We start from the raw sequence: 15,140 nt of genomic DNA on the forward strand, positions 1-15,140 counted from the left end.
TGTAATCACAGAAAGTTGCCGGAAAATGGGTTAACACCAGAGGCCTTCGGAGTAGCACAGTTTTGTAGTTTAATCTGTGACGATGGTTACGTAAGTCTGTACATATGATCAGATTTATAGAATAGGTAGATATAAATGTGGGTACACACCCACGCACACACACATGCGTGAGTGTATGAGTGCCCACAAAACTTGGGTCCTTTGAGTTAGCTCCCCAGATCGTACCATCGTGCTTTTCCTGGCACTACGCTATAGCTCTGTAGGATGGTACCACTGAGGGACAGTGGGTGAAGGGCACATGCAAACTCTCGTACCCTTTTCCTGCAACTTTCTCTGGACATATAATTACTTCAGGAATAAAAAATGAAAACCTCATGTGCTGGGTTCAATGTAAGGTCTAACCCTGTACCATTAAGAAGGAGGTATTTATTTCTGATATTAAGAGCAAGGAGTAAAAGACAGGAGCATCAAAACAATATAAGGAGCTAGGAACATGGGTAGGACTATAGTGGAAATGACTAGTAATCACTTAGAGATTCATGGGTGGTAGATGTGTTTGAGAAGCATTAAGTTTGCTTACCTATTGTTTTTGTGTGTGAATATAGTCGTATGAGAATGAGGAGAACAGAGGTAAATGCTGCAAAAGACAGAGTGGAAACGACATCCTGGGCTCCCACTCCCACCCGCTCGGTTCCTGGAGTGGCAACAGCGGTGTATTCTAAGCCCTGAAAAGACAATAAAACAATTAAAAACACACAAACAGTAGTGAAGGTATTTCCTCCCCAAATAGCTTGAATCATATCTTTAAATTTCCCATTTCATATTTTTTGTAGGATGTTTTTTGGAAAAAGAAAAGCGGTTTCAAGATGCCTTCTCCTCTAACTCTTTGACACAAATAGATAAGCAAATGTTGAAACTTCTTTCTCACACAAATAGATAAGCAAATTATAAGCTTTTTTTTCCACACAGATAAGCACGTTTTGAAACTTCGTTTTTCACACAGATAGATAAGCAAATTTTGAAAACTCTCTATAGCCTTTCAGCAATGGTAGCATGTACAATATATATCGTCCAAATTTATTTATGTGTATATTTATTTATTTATGTAAATATATATATATAAAAAATTTGGATGGTGCCAAAGAACATGTCATGCCTTATTAAGAACCCTCAAAAAAGTGCACAGGTTGTGTGATTTAGGTTTTGAAAATCGCCATTCATTATGGCAGTAGGGGACTGCTTTAAAACAATAAAACATCCAAACTGAGCATTATGCTGGAAACTGGGTATACCACACTTCCATATGTTACTAGGGAGGACCTCTAGAAAGTACTGTTACGTAAAACACGCAGACTGCAGATAAGTATGTAAATCGCCCACCATTCAGCTGAAATGGGACATATAAAAGTATGTATAAATATTTGCTTATATTTTGGGAAAAATCAAAGGAAAAAACATAAAAATTTAGAAATGATTACTTGGAGGGCAGGTAGAGAAGAGGTGAAAGTCGCAGGGACAGAAAGTCAGCTTGTCTTCATGTACCTTGTTTTGAGATCTTCCATTGAAACCATACACAGACTTCACATAATTTTAAAATAAAATAAAATTATAAAGCATCCCCTAAAACATGACAGGAGAGTGAAGCATGTGGACCTAGCTACCCATGCAACCTCACGGGCGCTCTCTAAGTGGCTGTAAGACACAGCTGATTTACAGTACATTCCAAGTGGGGAATACTGGAAAGACAAAGTAAAGCTGAAAAACACCTTAAACTTTTTTATGCTGTATTTTTTATGTTAGTAATAGCATTGTTACTGAGCAATGATTGGATATTTGACATAAGAAATTATTAGTTTTCTTTAGATGTGATCATATTATGAGTATGTTTGAAAAGTATCATTACCTTTTTGGGGAAACACGCTGTGATATTTACAAAGGATGCATAGGTTTCTTTCAAACAACCCAGGCAGGGGTAGGGCGGTGGGTGCCGTGTGGTGGCAGGTGACCACAAGTCGGTACTTCCTGGGGCTGGGTGATGAGTATCTAAGGTTCATTTCCTTATTCCCTGTGCTTTTGTGTAAATTTGAAATGTCTCAAATTAGAATATTAAAAATATCAACCAAACAAGAATCTTGGTTGACTGACAAACTTCAACTCTTCAAACTTCAGAGCAGATAGGATTTGGTTAGTTGGAGGGACGACGGTGTTCTGGGACAGTGAAAACAACCATCTCTAGGAAACAACTGAAAGCTTTTTTTTTTGCAAAAAGTTGCAAAACATGACAGATTTAAAGAGTGTAAGTTTGGCCTTCACGGCTCGTAACACTAAATCTGAAGCTCCATTCGGTCTCATCAGCCTGCCCTGAAAGGCACCAGCAAGGTGCCGAAATGCCCACGCGTCCATTTCTGGACCTCAACAGATGGATGTGCTTTTCAAGAAAAGACACAGATAAAACACTACATTTACTGTGCCCTGCAGGGTATGAAAACCTAGCTGACATTCTCGTTTACTTATCATCCGCCTCCTTTAGCACATCGTCCTTCATGTGCGCGCCCACGGCCCTTGAGAGCTTGTGAAAAGCTGAAGTGCAAAGGGCCAAGCAGTCGAATGCCTTCCATGGTTTCTCTGACGGGACTATGAGGGAAGCAAGGTCCTTAGATAGCAGGGGCTGATGCATGGCAGAGTCTTGAGGTGGGCGGAACAGGAACTTGACTTTGAACCTGTGAAGAACTCCTCTTTCGGGCAGGACACTACCACGATGGCTGACAGTAGGGCACCACTCTGCATGGGGCCAGGGATGCTGTCTGGAAACACGGTTCTGCGGACCAACCATTCCAGAAGGGAGGCTCTCTGTCCACGCTGCCTGCAATCTGAGCACGCATCCCGGGGAGGGGGCCCAGATGCATTCATTCCCCTGGAATCCTAATAAGGCAAACTCAAAATTAATCCTGTGGGTCCATGTGGCAAGAACATAGGTGTGGGAAGTGACAGAATATATTTCAAGTCATGACAAGGAAATGATAGATGACTATTTTCTCCTACAGGGATGGAGAAGTCGAAGAAAGAAGAATGCAATATTTTAAAAATGAGACCAACACTATGTCCTTGTTTAACTGTTATTTAACGTCAGCAATGCCCTAGGTGTCAGAGATGTTTGGAGTGGGGGGGGGGGGGTCAAGTTTAATTCTCAGGGCCCCTGGCTGTCTACAGATCCTCGTAAATGGATGACTAACCTGCCTTCCGAGTGGGCTGTTTTTCCACTTGTGATTTTTTTTCAGGGAATTTTTTGGGGGGTGTATGGGGTTGAGATAAAGAAAAAATTCACAGTGTTTGTGGTATATACCCTGTAATTATTCTGAAATATTTCAATCAACCTACTCAGAGGTAATGTGTTCTAAAATTTAAAACTTCTCAGAATTGAATATAGGAACATTCCAATGACCCAAATAAGGACACAAAATTAATTCCACAAGTTTACATGAAGGGCTGAATGCTTAATAAAAAGTCATTATGCTGTGTGCCACGGGGGATGTGAATGAAGACATTATATGCATCCTTCGAGAAGTGCCAATCTTACTAATGTTCAAAAAGAGTACAAGAAGCAACAAAACCCCGCCATTTTTGTAAAACTTTAGTGGCTGTGCCTGCACACACCTATTGGTTTCAGAAATCCATCAATGTTCAATGCAGTTAAAGACTGTCTACAAGAAAGCCCCTGTTATAGGAAAGTCAGAGGAAAAGTGAGAATAGCAGAATCCCATTTGTCTCGAGTTGTGCACCCTTCCACCTTCTCATAATACAACCAACACAACCAGGTTTCCTTCCAGCCCTGGAAAAAGTCTCTGGGGCTTGCTGCGTCCAGCAATAAGAGCTGGTGTGTGTTTGGGGGGGCGGGGTCTTAGCCAGTTCTGCCCTTGGACTTGAGCAAGAGAACCCCTGTCGTAAGCCATTGATTTGAGGCCACCTGTGTCACTGGGGATCCAGGGTTCGGTGCTAGTCCAGCATGCTGCATTACCGGGGCTGGCTACGTGATCTGTGGGGCAAACTAAAAATACCCATTTTACAAAAAAACAGGAAAAAGTGCTGCGAAAGATACATATAATTTTTCCTTCTTCCACCAGTCTCTTTCTTGAACTTGAAATGGTGTTTATGGTGTTTTGGTTTGCTCTTTTATGTCGTCCCAAGTTAAGAAATTCAAAGTTTTGAATCATTGGCATGCATTCACCCTTATATTGTGCAATGCCAGCTGTAAATGTAAACACTGGAGCATTCAGCTCGGTGCAGAATCACTGAAATTACACAATCTGCATTCTGTTGCTCAATCCCTGGGGCCGGCCAGGAACGGCAAAGCCCAAGCCAGACTCAGAGAGGTGAGAGGAAGGAAGAGAGGATTCCCCCCGAGGCGGGGAGCCAGCCCAGGGAACGCTGGGTATGGCAACCCTGGAGAGAGGGCGGCATCTTCCTCTCCGATAGCCAGGGTGTAAGGGAATCTGGCCGAGAGAAGTACTGTTTCCCAGCAGAGCTCAGCGTCCGGGTCTTACTTCGGTTCCTGTCACAACTTAGGATTCTGGAGATACTTAAGAATTAGTGGGGTATCTGCGGCAGTTGGACCCAGTAGCTCGGACACGTGTTCCCATCATTAAACGTTCATTTGGTTTTTACATCTGTAAGATGTAGGTATGGATATAATGTGCATCAAATGTGGTTCTGATTCTTTACACAGCCAGCCAGATGCACACCGAATGCTAGAGTTGTGAGCAGTCTTTTCTGTTAAAAAGCCTAGTGATTTGATTAAATTTTCAAACTTTCTCAGCTCTATTTGAATATTTTGATTTAGATTTCAGGGAAACAGGTTTTAATTTATATTTGCCTTTTAATTTTGATGGGTAGCTTTTAAATTTTTAAGAGGATAGCTTTTAAAACACATACACAAAATAACTAACTTGCCTTTTATTATATTTGCATTAATTTACATTTTATAGAACTTTGTATGTATTTAATATTTTACTTTGCCCCAGAACAATATGAAAAGCAAAACTTTTGTGAAAATCTTCTTTGTAACAATATAATTAGTAATTTTACTGAAACAAAGGAAAGAATAATACATTTTTATGGGATGCAAACACACTTCACGAATTGTGCAGGTCTTCGCTTTATTACTCATCCAGACATCACCAGCTCATAAACAGGGTACCTCTATGTGCATCATAATAATTAACTTCAGTTGTCTTTGATGTTTTGCAAACCTTCAGTCATATAAAACCGTAGCTTTACTCACATTTATTTTTTTCACTGTTGTCAATATGAAGGTATAATTTTCAGCGTTCAGAGGATAGAATTTTTTTCCTTAACTCTTTGTTAACTCAGTTTGTAACATTTAAGAATTCAGACATATGGTTTACAGGCCTCTGTAGTCTTCTTTCCCAAGGCCTCAAATATTAGGTGAAGTCCTGTTTATTTTTTTTAATTAAAATTTTTTCTTTTGGTCTATAAAAATCTCACACATACAAGAGAGTTGGCTTTTGTGAATGGGACCAGCTGAGGGACAAGAGTTTGAAACGCCCCCCTTCTCAGGCTCACTAGGGTATGGATTCTTTGAACTTGGGACAGTTGATGAAATTACTTGCATTGTCTGGGTTAATTTTTTCCCAGTCTAAAGACGCAGAGTCGCCCACATTGGAACACTGCACTTGGGGCCAGTAGCCCCATGGGAGGCTGGCACAGAGATGGCTTCAGGCTCTTAAAGGAGCTTACGTGGTGCCAGGCCAGTAACACCCACCGGCTGCTGGCATAAGGGAGCGATGCTGGAGACAAAAGGAAATGGGTACCTGAGACAAAATAAAAAGTAATAATTGTCTTCATTCATTGGATAAGTGCAATGTGGTCTGCTGTATAGTAAGACCAGACAAGCAAAGAGAGCAAAGTTCAGAGTCACCGAACGCAGGAGGAAATAAGCCACTGTGAGTGAGAATGAGCAGAAACAACAAACGATAGATTTAGATCCAAAGTAATTCAGATATTGAAGATTTCAGATGCAGAAGATAAAATAATTTTGTATAAATTGCTTAACAAATAAAAGTTGGAGTCACAGAATAATCATGAAGTAAATGATTATGATAAAGTTATCAGATAAGTCTAAGAATTATATATTATATATTTAAATATAATTTGAAATGCTTCTTTTTTAATAATTGTGGTGTTTTCCCAGCATAGTTTGCAGTTTTCAAACAGCATATAGTGCTTTGTGATTTAGAAAGCACTTGGGCCTCTGATATCTCATTTAATCCTAACACTTGATATATTGGGTTGGATAAAAAAGTCAGTATTTTTGTATTTTTCCTGGAAGAAAGCAAGTTCCTAAGATGTTAAATGACTTGTTTAAGTCTTGCAACTAAAAGTAGGCTGAGCTAGGACCCTTCCATCCAACATCTGGCACACGTGTAGTAAATTCGAAGCTATGTCCAAGACAGTGGAGGTAGAGTGGACTGACCCTCACCCCTGGTTTCTGTAGGCCATGTGCTAGTCTACATTTCCTTGAGTTCTGCTATTTCTCAGCTGCCCGGTTTGCTGTCAAACTTGTCTCTTAAATTCTTTGACTGTGTTCTCCAGCCATTTAAAGAAAAACAACCTTTAGAAATAGTAATACCACAGTTTTCTCCATAGTTGGTCACAGTCTGATTTCCATGCACAGTCACGAGGGGGTGAGTCTGAGCCAGGGTTTCCTCACGTCTGTGGCCCTGGCCCCCAGCACACAGTGGTCAGTACCTACTTGTTCGATGAATAATGAACAGGACATGTGAAACTTATTAGACGATGTTGGCCAAATGTCTCATTTGGTGAAATCATATCAAATGCGTCCAGTGGAGTGTCTGCTACCTGATTCGGCTCTTCCAGGTGGAGGAATGGCGGCTCTGAGGACTTGAGGCTGGTGGGGAGCATGGGGTGACTTCCTAAGCTGTCCTGTTGGTCTATCAACACCACGTTTCCTCCCTGATTTTCTGGTCGCCCACCTTTGCTCAGTCATGGCTGATCTCTGGCCCTGCTTCTCCAGTCTGACTCATGGTGTGCCCTACTTTCCAGGCCCCGCCCCTTCCTCATGGTTCTCGGGCCCTGATGGGCATTCTCCTTCCTGGCACTGAGCTTCTGTGGGCAGAACATCCCCATCTTGGCATGGTCTGGGGGAATCTCACCCTCCAGCCACCTCCATCCGCAGCTCTTGCTTCCCTCACAAAAAAATTACCCACTGCCAGTCCTGATGGGTCTTTTCCTGGGTTGGAAGGATGATGTAGTCCCTACAACTGCCAGATTCATCTTTGTTCTTGGAACTTCTTTGGATGCTGGAACTCCTTGCTTTTGTATCTCTTGCTTTTGTATCTCTCTTTTGCTAACCCCTATCCTCCCTTTCTTTTCTCTTTAGTTTCTTTAAAAATCCTGCCTGTTTCAAACATATATCCAGACAGTCTGAGGACACACTGAAGTGCCTCTTTGCTCCTTGAAAAGCAAGCCTCGCCTGTAACCCAGTTCTCTGTGTGAAGAGTTCTATTCACGGCTGAGCACAAAGCTATGATCAATAAGGCACCTTCTGCCAGTCCGCCCTTGCATCCTGCATGGCAAAAACAGGCAAGTATGAACCACATATACATTTTTTTAAAAGTCCTTTAATTTTGACAGCAGTCACTTTTTGGAGATTGTTCCTATTCGTATTTCCATTTCCTTGTTCTGCCAGCTCTCCAGTGCCGTTTTTTTCTTCAGAAAGGTAATATTCTCAGGACACCGGTATCTAGGCTGGAAAACTTTGCCTTGTGTGAGTACCCAGCGTCAGAATCAAAGTCAATGGTGTTTCTAGGGAGGAAAATCAGCTCTCAATTATATGTTTGGATTATCTAGTGTGTGTTTGTTCCAGACTTTCCTTTGTGAAACCCAGCATGCCCTGGGACCTCTCCAGGTGCTATCAACTCCTACAGTGAATTTTTTTCCTTAAAAATAACAGAAATTTAGTATTAGGAATTTAATATGAGGAAAACCTACTCAGGTGGGCCACGCTAGAGAAAAACAAATTCCACAGAACCGCATGAAAAAAAAAAGAGAAATAATTTTGGATCCACTGTTATTATTACTATCACTATTATTGTGACAAGTACCATGACCACCCCTTTTATTATTTGGCTGTATGGCACTTGCGAGTGGATCCTGCCCTTTATTTTTCTGTATCATCCAGCTGAGCCCAGCACCATTCTGGAACTCTCTTTCTGAGTCCATTCAGAAGCCATCCTTTTCTTCTAATGTTGAACAATCATTTGGCATTAGGCCATTTCATAGCATTACAAGGTTGGAAGGGATCTCAGGGTTTACCTCATTCAACTGACCACCACCCATTGCTCTGGTCTCCTTTCCTACATTCCTGTCAAGAGGGTGGTCTGGCCTCGGACAGAACACTTGGAGGACGGTCTGTTCTCTGAAACACTAGGAGGTTGTCTTCTTGATCAGCTTTCACCTCATTCCTGGAGCAGTTGTATGTGGGTTCTGGTTGGAGAGCTGATCACGCCAACGGGGTTAAAGGTAAAACTTGTAACACAGGTCCTCCCAGTCCAGTTGCATCAAATTGATTTGCTGTCGCTGGCACCTCAGACCAGCAGAGACACCATGCACCTCAATGGGGATCTGTTTTGAATCTGGATCTTATCTGCAGGAGTCAGGGAGAACACCAGTTGCTCTCCTGTTATAAGCTCACAGTTTTGCACGCTTTAGGAGCAATGAGCCTCAACAAAAAGGAATTTTCTTCCAGCAGTTTGTGCTCAGGCCAGTAGGAGCTGTAGTGCGTTCCACGTGAAGGAGGAATTGACTGAGCTTCAGAGACAGTCTCCTTGTTGCTTATGGCGTGTTGCGTTAGCCTGGGCCCCTCCATTGTCCCAGAACTAACCCTTAGCTAACGTTAACCATTAGGCAAGGTATAATTTCTTTCCTTATATAATTTCTTAAGCAACAGCTCATACTTAATGACTGCCCTTACAAATAACTTTGCTCTATTGTACTAATTACTGAAAGGAATGGATACCATTCTTGTATTTTCTTTTAAACGCATATCATTAACTTGTTAAAAACTTCACCTCACCTGCAACTGGAGGCAGTCATTTGGAGAATAATAGCTTGCATTTCCAAAGCATGTTTTAATGGGAAACAAATCCTTCTTTCTCTCTTGCTGTTTTGAAGCTCACGGGTCAGAATCACCAAGCGACAGCCTTTAGGAGGAAGAACACTGATTAATGAACAGCCGCTGAATTCGTCCTTGGGAGGAAGGGAGTCTGGGAACTCTTCGCTGCTCACAGCAGAGTACTGTAACTCGGATGGTCCCCAGGCAGGACCCCAGATCCCCAGGCTTTGCAGGATCTCGGTTGATGGGTGTGAGCCGCACCCTGATGGCTCATTCAAGGGTGCACTGGAGTGGGGGGATAGAGAGTGGGCAGGAAAGAACTTCTAAAGAGAAGCTAAACCCCAGCCAAAGGACTAGCAGGGCTCCAGAGTACTGGGAGACCCAGTGACTCAGTGGCCCCTCTTCTTTCCTCCCCCCTCCAAAAGAGAGGCTTGTTTGTTAAAAGGGCCCCAGGCATGGAGTTTGGGTGCAGGACTGGACACATCTGGAAGATGTGAGGGACTGGGCCTGCAATTAGCGAGCATGCTATTAGCCTACGTGGAACAGACTCATCTTTTCATCCCTCACCTTCTGCGAGAGTCCAGGCTTTAAAACTTTTGTCTTAAGTTTCCAGTTGGGTAAATTTGTAACGATTCCATTATGTGTTGGATGTGAGTTCTTGTTGGGGTAAGGGAACATGGCTACTGTACAAATAATCTCCTTTGGCCAGACCCAGAACTTTGTCCAAAAGGTGATTTCTTGAGACACAGAATGGCCTGTGAGTGTATGCTTTGAGTCCGTGGCACTATAATATGAATAATTATACCATAATTGTGTTTCAAATAATGGCAGTCTGAGAGTGAAGCAATTCTGTTCCAAAATGTTCCTCTGTGGGTAGCAATCCACTGATGATCTCTCTAGAAGACTGGGAAGAGGAGGGACTCAGACGTTTATATATGTGTAAATATGCAGGGTGAGGCAGAAATAGGTTTACAGTTGTTTGCATGGAAGACAATACAATAAATAATAACACAAGAATAAACTCTGTATCTCGCGTACTCACAACTGCAAACCTACCCTTACCCTACCCTGTATGCTTATGTAATAAACTTCTAGATATAGTGATTTCTGGAGTGTGTACACATACATATGTTTATACAATTTATATAATTATATAATTGTACCTCCAGGGTTACATGAATTTGTGAAAAAAATACATATGCGTGTTTACCTACGCAGGTCAACACTGAGATCTCCACGGAGATGTGCTGTGCGGTTTGACCGCCCGGGTTTTAAGGATTTAAGGAGAAAAAAGATAATGCTTATGCTGCTTTCCTTCAGGGTTGAAGTCAGAGTATCAGAGTTTTCACAAACGGCCTTCTTCTGAAAGGTTTCCCGGGCCAAGTTCAGATACCCCGAGAGGCTGAGGAAACACGTGACCTTCTGGGCACATACCGCACTGTGCAAACCTTTTTAGGCCGACCCATCAGAGGCGGTGAGCTCAACTAAACAGGCGGCACCTTAACCAAACAGGACAGCTGGACGTGAACGACAGGCAGCCTTATACCTCAGTTCCTGTAAACAACAGTCCATACGAAAATGTTTTCACTGAGTTCAAATCGGCTGACACTGAAATAGCTCATCCTATGAAACACTTAAGAGTAAAATGTGTGTTTTACTTTTTTTTTTTACTTTCTTTCCTTAAAAATGTGTTGCCTTAGACCGATCAGGCAGCTGCAGCCAGGATGGAATGTTAACCATCCCACCGGATGGCAAATTGGAGGGGAACATGCCTTTCATCTGAATTATAGGCTGGGCACGGGAATGCACTCTATTCTCTGCTATGTGTGAGCAGGAGAAAAACTTTCCCAGGGTGTTTTTCTTTTGCATTTCTGACTCTTATTGGATTGGAAGCTCGTTCATGTGACCCAGCAGGGTCCGTTTTCCAAAATAAGGCTAAAAATATGCCAGCAATGTTTTCTTTAGCACAGGCTGTGAGTGTCAAACATGAAAGCGACAGACCTCCTTTTCCTGCCGCTACCAGTTCACCTTTTCCAGGAGAAAGTCCCGTTTGTCACCACCCCACCCTTCTCACCCAGGGTCGTGCTTCTGATAGGCTCCATAAGCTGGAGTGTGATCCAAAACGGAACCCCTGTAGAAATTAAATCCACGTGCCTCTAAAACACAGGTTTGTGCTCTTTCTTTATGGTTACCTCTCTAGTGACTCACCTTCAGTAAATCGCGGCCCTGGGGACGTTTTTCCTGCAATGGGAGCGAATTGTCACTGACTCATCTGTACTTGTAACCAGAGTCCACCATGGCCAGTGACTTGGCTCTGGAATCAGGGCTGACTCTAACCGAGTCCACCTCTCTGGGTTCTAAAGGGATTGTAAAGGGATCCAGGGCATGGACTTTAGTGAAGCAGAATCCGGTTGAATCCATTGATACCCACGTCTCTCTGGTGGACTTTATTGTTAAACCTTAACTTCTCCATCTGCCAAATGGGTGTGGAAAGTTTTTGCAAGGGTTCAATGTAATAATGTATCTGATGTACTCAGCATAGTGCTGAGGTTATTTGAAGGAGAAAAGCCTGTAGCCTTGGTCTCATTTCTAATCAATCAAATCAACTGAGCATAGATACATTCCATGATTTCATGAATAAAAACGCTTTCACTGTGGTTAGCGATATTGTCCCAGTCTTCTGATTACTACACACGACTATCATCTGAGCTCTTCGGATCCACGGTGACCAAACAGAGGCCACTCTGCTCCCATAGCAGACATCCGTTCTTGGCTATCGTACCATCTGGGTGCTGGGTCCCCTCCAGTGAGTAGAGGACATTCTGCTATGCACAAGACAGCCCCCGCAGCAGAGAATTGTCTGGACCAAAGTGTCCATAGAGCAGATATTAACAAACCCTGGTTTAGAATAAAAGCTTTAGGATCTGTTGTTCAGTCTGGAGGCGCTCGAGAAACAAGCCTATTAAGTTTCTCTCCATGCCTGGTTTGTTCTGGGAGCAGTTTTGAAGTGTCTACTATGTTTAGAGCTGAATTACTGGGGATGGAGGCAGTCCGGGTTTCTGAAGCCCGTGAGTGAGCTTCCAGAGAAGCCGGGATGGCGGTTGATGGGTGAAGGACAAATGGAGGAATTAGCTAAATCCTCCTGACGGCAAATGCATGCATTTAATCCTAGGGATTAAATATAAATTAGAAGCAGCTTTACATGGTTTAGTATCATGCCTAGGACTAAAGGGGGAGTCTTCCAAAGTAAATACATCTCCAAAGCAAGTTGATATTTTTACCGATTTAAGAGGCTTTGACTAGCTTGCAGTAACACTTAGAAATCAGCTTGTCTGCAGCGTAGCTGCTTGTTTTCCCAGACCGGGGCTTGCCAGGACCCAGGTGCGGAGGGGCCTGAGTCAAGGCTTACACAAATGATACTTGTTTCAAAGAAGCTAAACGTCTTGTGTTCACTGAATTCAAAAATGAAAGGGTAAACTTTTCTTTCATAATTCAATAAAAGTATTTTGTGGTAGCCTCCGTCTGTTAAAGCTCTGAGCCTCACCTGACTTTTTGGGATGTGTTATATGTGCCTCTGCCAAATGCGAAGAGGCTGGTGTTCCTGGGTAATCATATACCTGGACCACGAATGACGAATAGCGAGTACTTTCCCGACATGCACCCAACCAGTGTTTTCAGGGTGCGTCCGCTTTGTGCTCGCTTTTCATGCTCTAGATGTGTCTGTCATAATTTGCTTATGAAGGCTTCTTGCTGATGTCCCCCAAATTAACAGGCCACCTCCATCATCAGAGGGATACATGAGTCCAGCTTCCCGTCACTTGGAGTCTATGCTCATAATTCATGGCAGACTGAAAAGTTCTCAGCCACATAGTATTTTATTCTTGGCATAGAGGAATTATTTTGCTTGCATTGGCATGCTGTTCTATGCAGATTAAATTTTTATCAGGACTAAAATGGTTGCTGTTGCAATGATTGATTGATCAAAACTAGAAAAAACTAAGGAACGCTTAGTGCAGAAGTATCTATAGAAAGCTACACTGTGCATTATTCTAATGGATACATTAGCTTAAGAACATGCATAGTAAATAAAGGCTGTGGAAAAGTCATTGTAAAGAGAATCCATAGATTCAGGCTTTGCTCTGAGATGTGAACTCGATAAATTAGACCTTGCGAGTGTCCAGTAGGCTGTTTATAAAAACAGATGGGCTGCCCTCTGCCACCTCATGCTGTCATTCTATCATTCAGTGAAAACAGCACTTTATCCCAGCAGGTGACGTCACACAGGAAAGAGGTCTGTAATTAAATTCAGAGCACATGTAGCCGCCTGATGAAATGGTAAGTTATTTCTTAGCAAGAATAGCAGGAAGGACTCTATGATCTATAACTATCTGTCAGGCTCACGGGTCTGTTTGGAAAGCTGCCATTGGAGCTTATGCTGCTTTTCTTCTGGCCAGGTGAGTTCCCCGCCCTGATCACAGGTGACTGGGTGACTGGGCCCAGGAAGCACCTAACACAAAGACAATACGTGTTGGCCAGTGGCCCCTAATGTACTAATGTAGCTCTTACATATTGTAAAGTGAATGGCTGAGCCAGCCCTTCCTGAGCAGTTAGGTTTGAGGGGGAGTCGGCAGAGAGCAGAATGTTGGGGAAAGCAAGAGAGCCAGGGGAAGAAAACAGTGACGAGACGAGACGAGGCATCAGAAGCCATGGAGAAGGCAGAATCCATGCAGCAATGAGAGCCTCGGGCGATATTTGCCACAAGCAAGGCCAAGCCCTGCAGTAGAAGTTCACGCTTCCTACCAAATGGCTGGCCACAGGCAACACATTCGGAAAAGAGACGCTGTTGGAAACATACATTAAAATCAAAGCTAAATGTTTTAGGTTGTGAGATCCTCATGACTTGATGGGATCCAACACATTGATGAGAATTAAAGACTAGGAGAAAAAAATAGTGGGCTCTTCTGAAATGGGCACATTGTAAAGAAATGCTAGTTATGTGCCCACGGGCAAGGGTTATCCAATGTCTATGTTGGTGCCTGAAGAGCTGATCTTGACTTTAGCTCTGGCCTTGAGTTCAGTGAAGTCTGAAGTGAATTAGTTAACATGGAGCTGCATCTCAAACATAGGGTGACGCAAGATGATTTGACTTTGGGTGGTGGGCACACAATGCAATGTATAGGCACACCCTGTACACAGAAGTGTACCTGGAAACCTGTATGATCTGATTAACCAGTGTCACCCCACACCTGTCACGAAAAAGGGAAATACGAAAGCAAATGTCGTTGCATCGGTTCTGAGTGGTAAATACCAGAGCTTTGATAGCCCATCTTGTTCCTCCTCCTCCTCCTTTTCCCTCTTCAAAACTGTATCTTACACATGCTTTTTTAGGCTACAAATATCTGCAAGATGCTAACCATCCCTAATTCGTCTTTGAATTCCCACGGACAGCACAATAAGGTGCCTCACACATAGTAGGTCCTCAATAAACACACGCTGATAAGGCAATGCCGAGTGACAAAGAGAATTACCTTCTCCACTATCTGTAGTTTAGCGGTAGCATTTTATGAAATGCCTAAGGTATTTTCTACCTACTAAAGAAATGGAAACAATGTACATGGGCTAGACATCCGAAACAGTCCCTGGGCCATCCTGGCTCTGGGTGCCTGAGGTCATTGCTGGGTCATGGATTCACCAGAGGTCAAAGCTTAGAGAATGCTGCTTTGAAGCGTCTCTGCATAAGGGTATAATTTCAAGTTGCTAATAACTCAGGAACACTTGATCTCTTTCCTTATTCTTGCCCAGATGAGTCATTTTCTTGGTAGTTTACCTTGAGCTCCTCCTATTTATACATAGCAGACTAGCTGGCGAGGAAAACTGTGTGCATCTGTCTTTCATACTGAAATATATCGCCGTGTACTTTTTTCCTCCCTGTACTGTTCTTTTCCTGAAATGTTTAATTTCTCTAGTCCCATTGTTGTTTCGCCTGGAA

The sequence above is a fragment of the Desmodus rotundus genome, chromosome 10 (genome assembly GCF_022682495.2).
Source record: "Desmodus rotundus isolate HL8 chromosome 10, HLdesRot8A.1, whole genome shotgun sequence".
In the NCBI taxonomy this organism is placed as follows: Eukaryota; Metazoa; Chordata; class Mammalia; order Chiroptera; family Phyllostomidae; genus Desmodus; species Desmodus rotundus.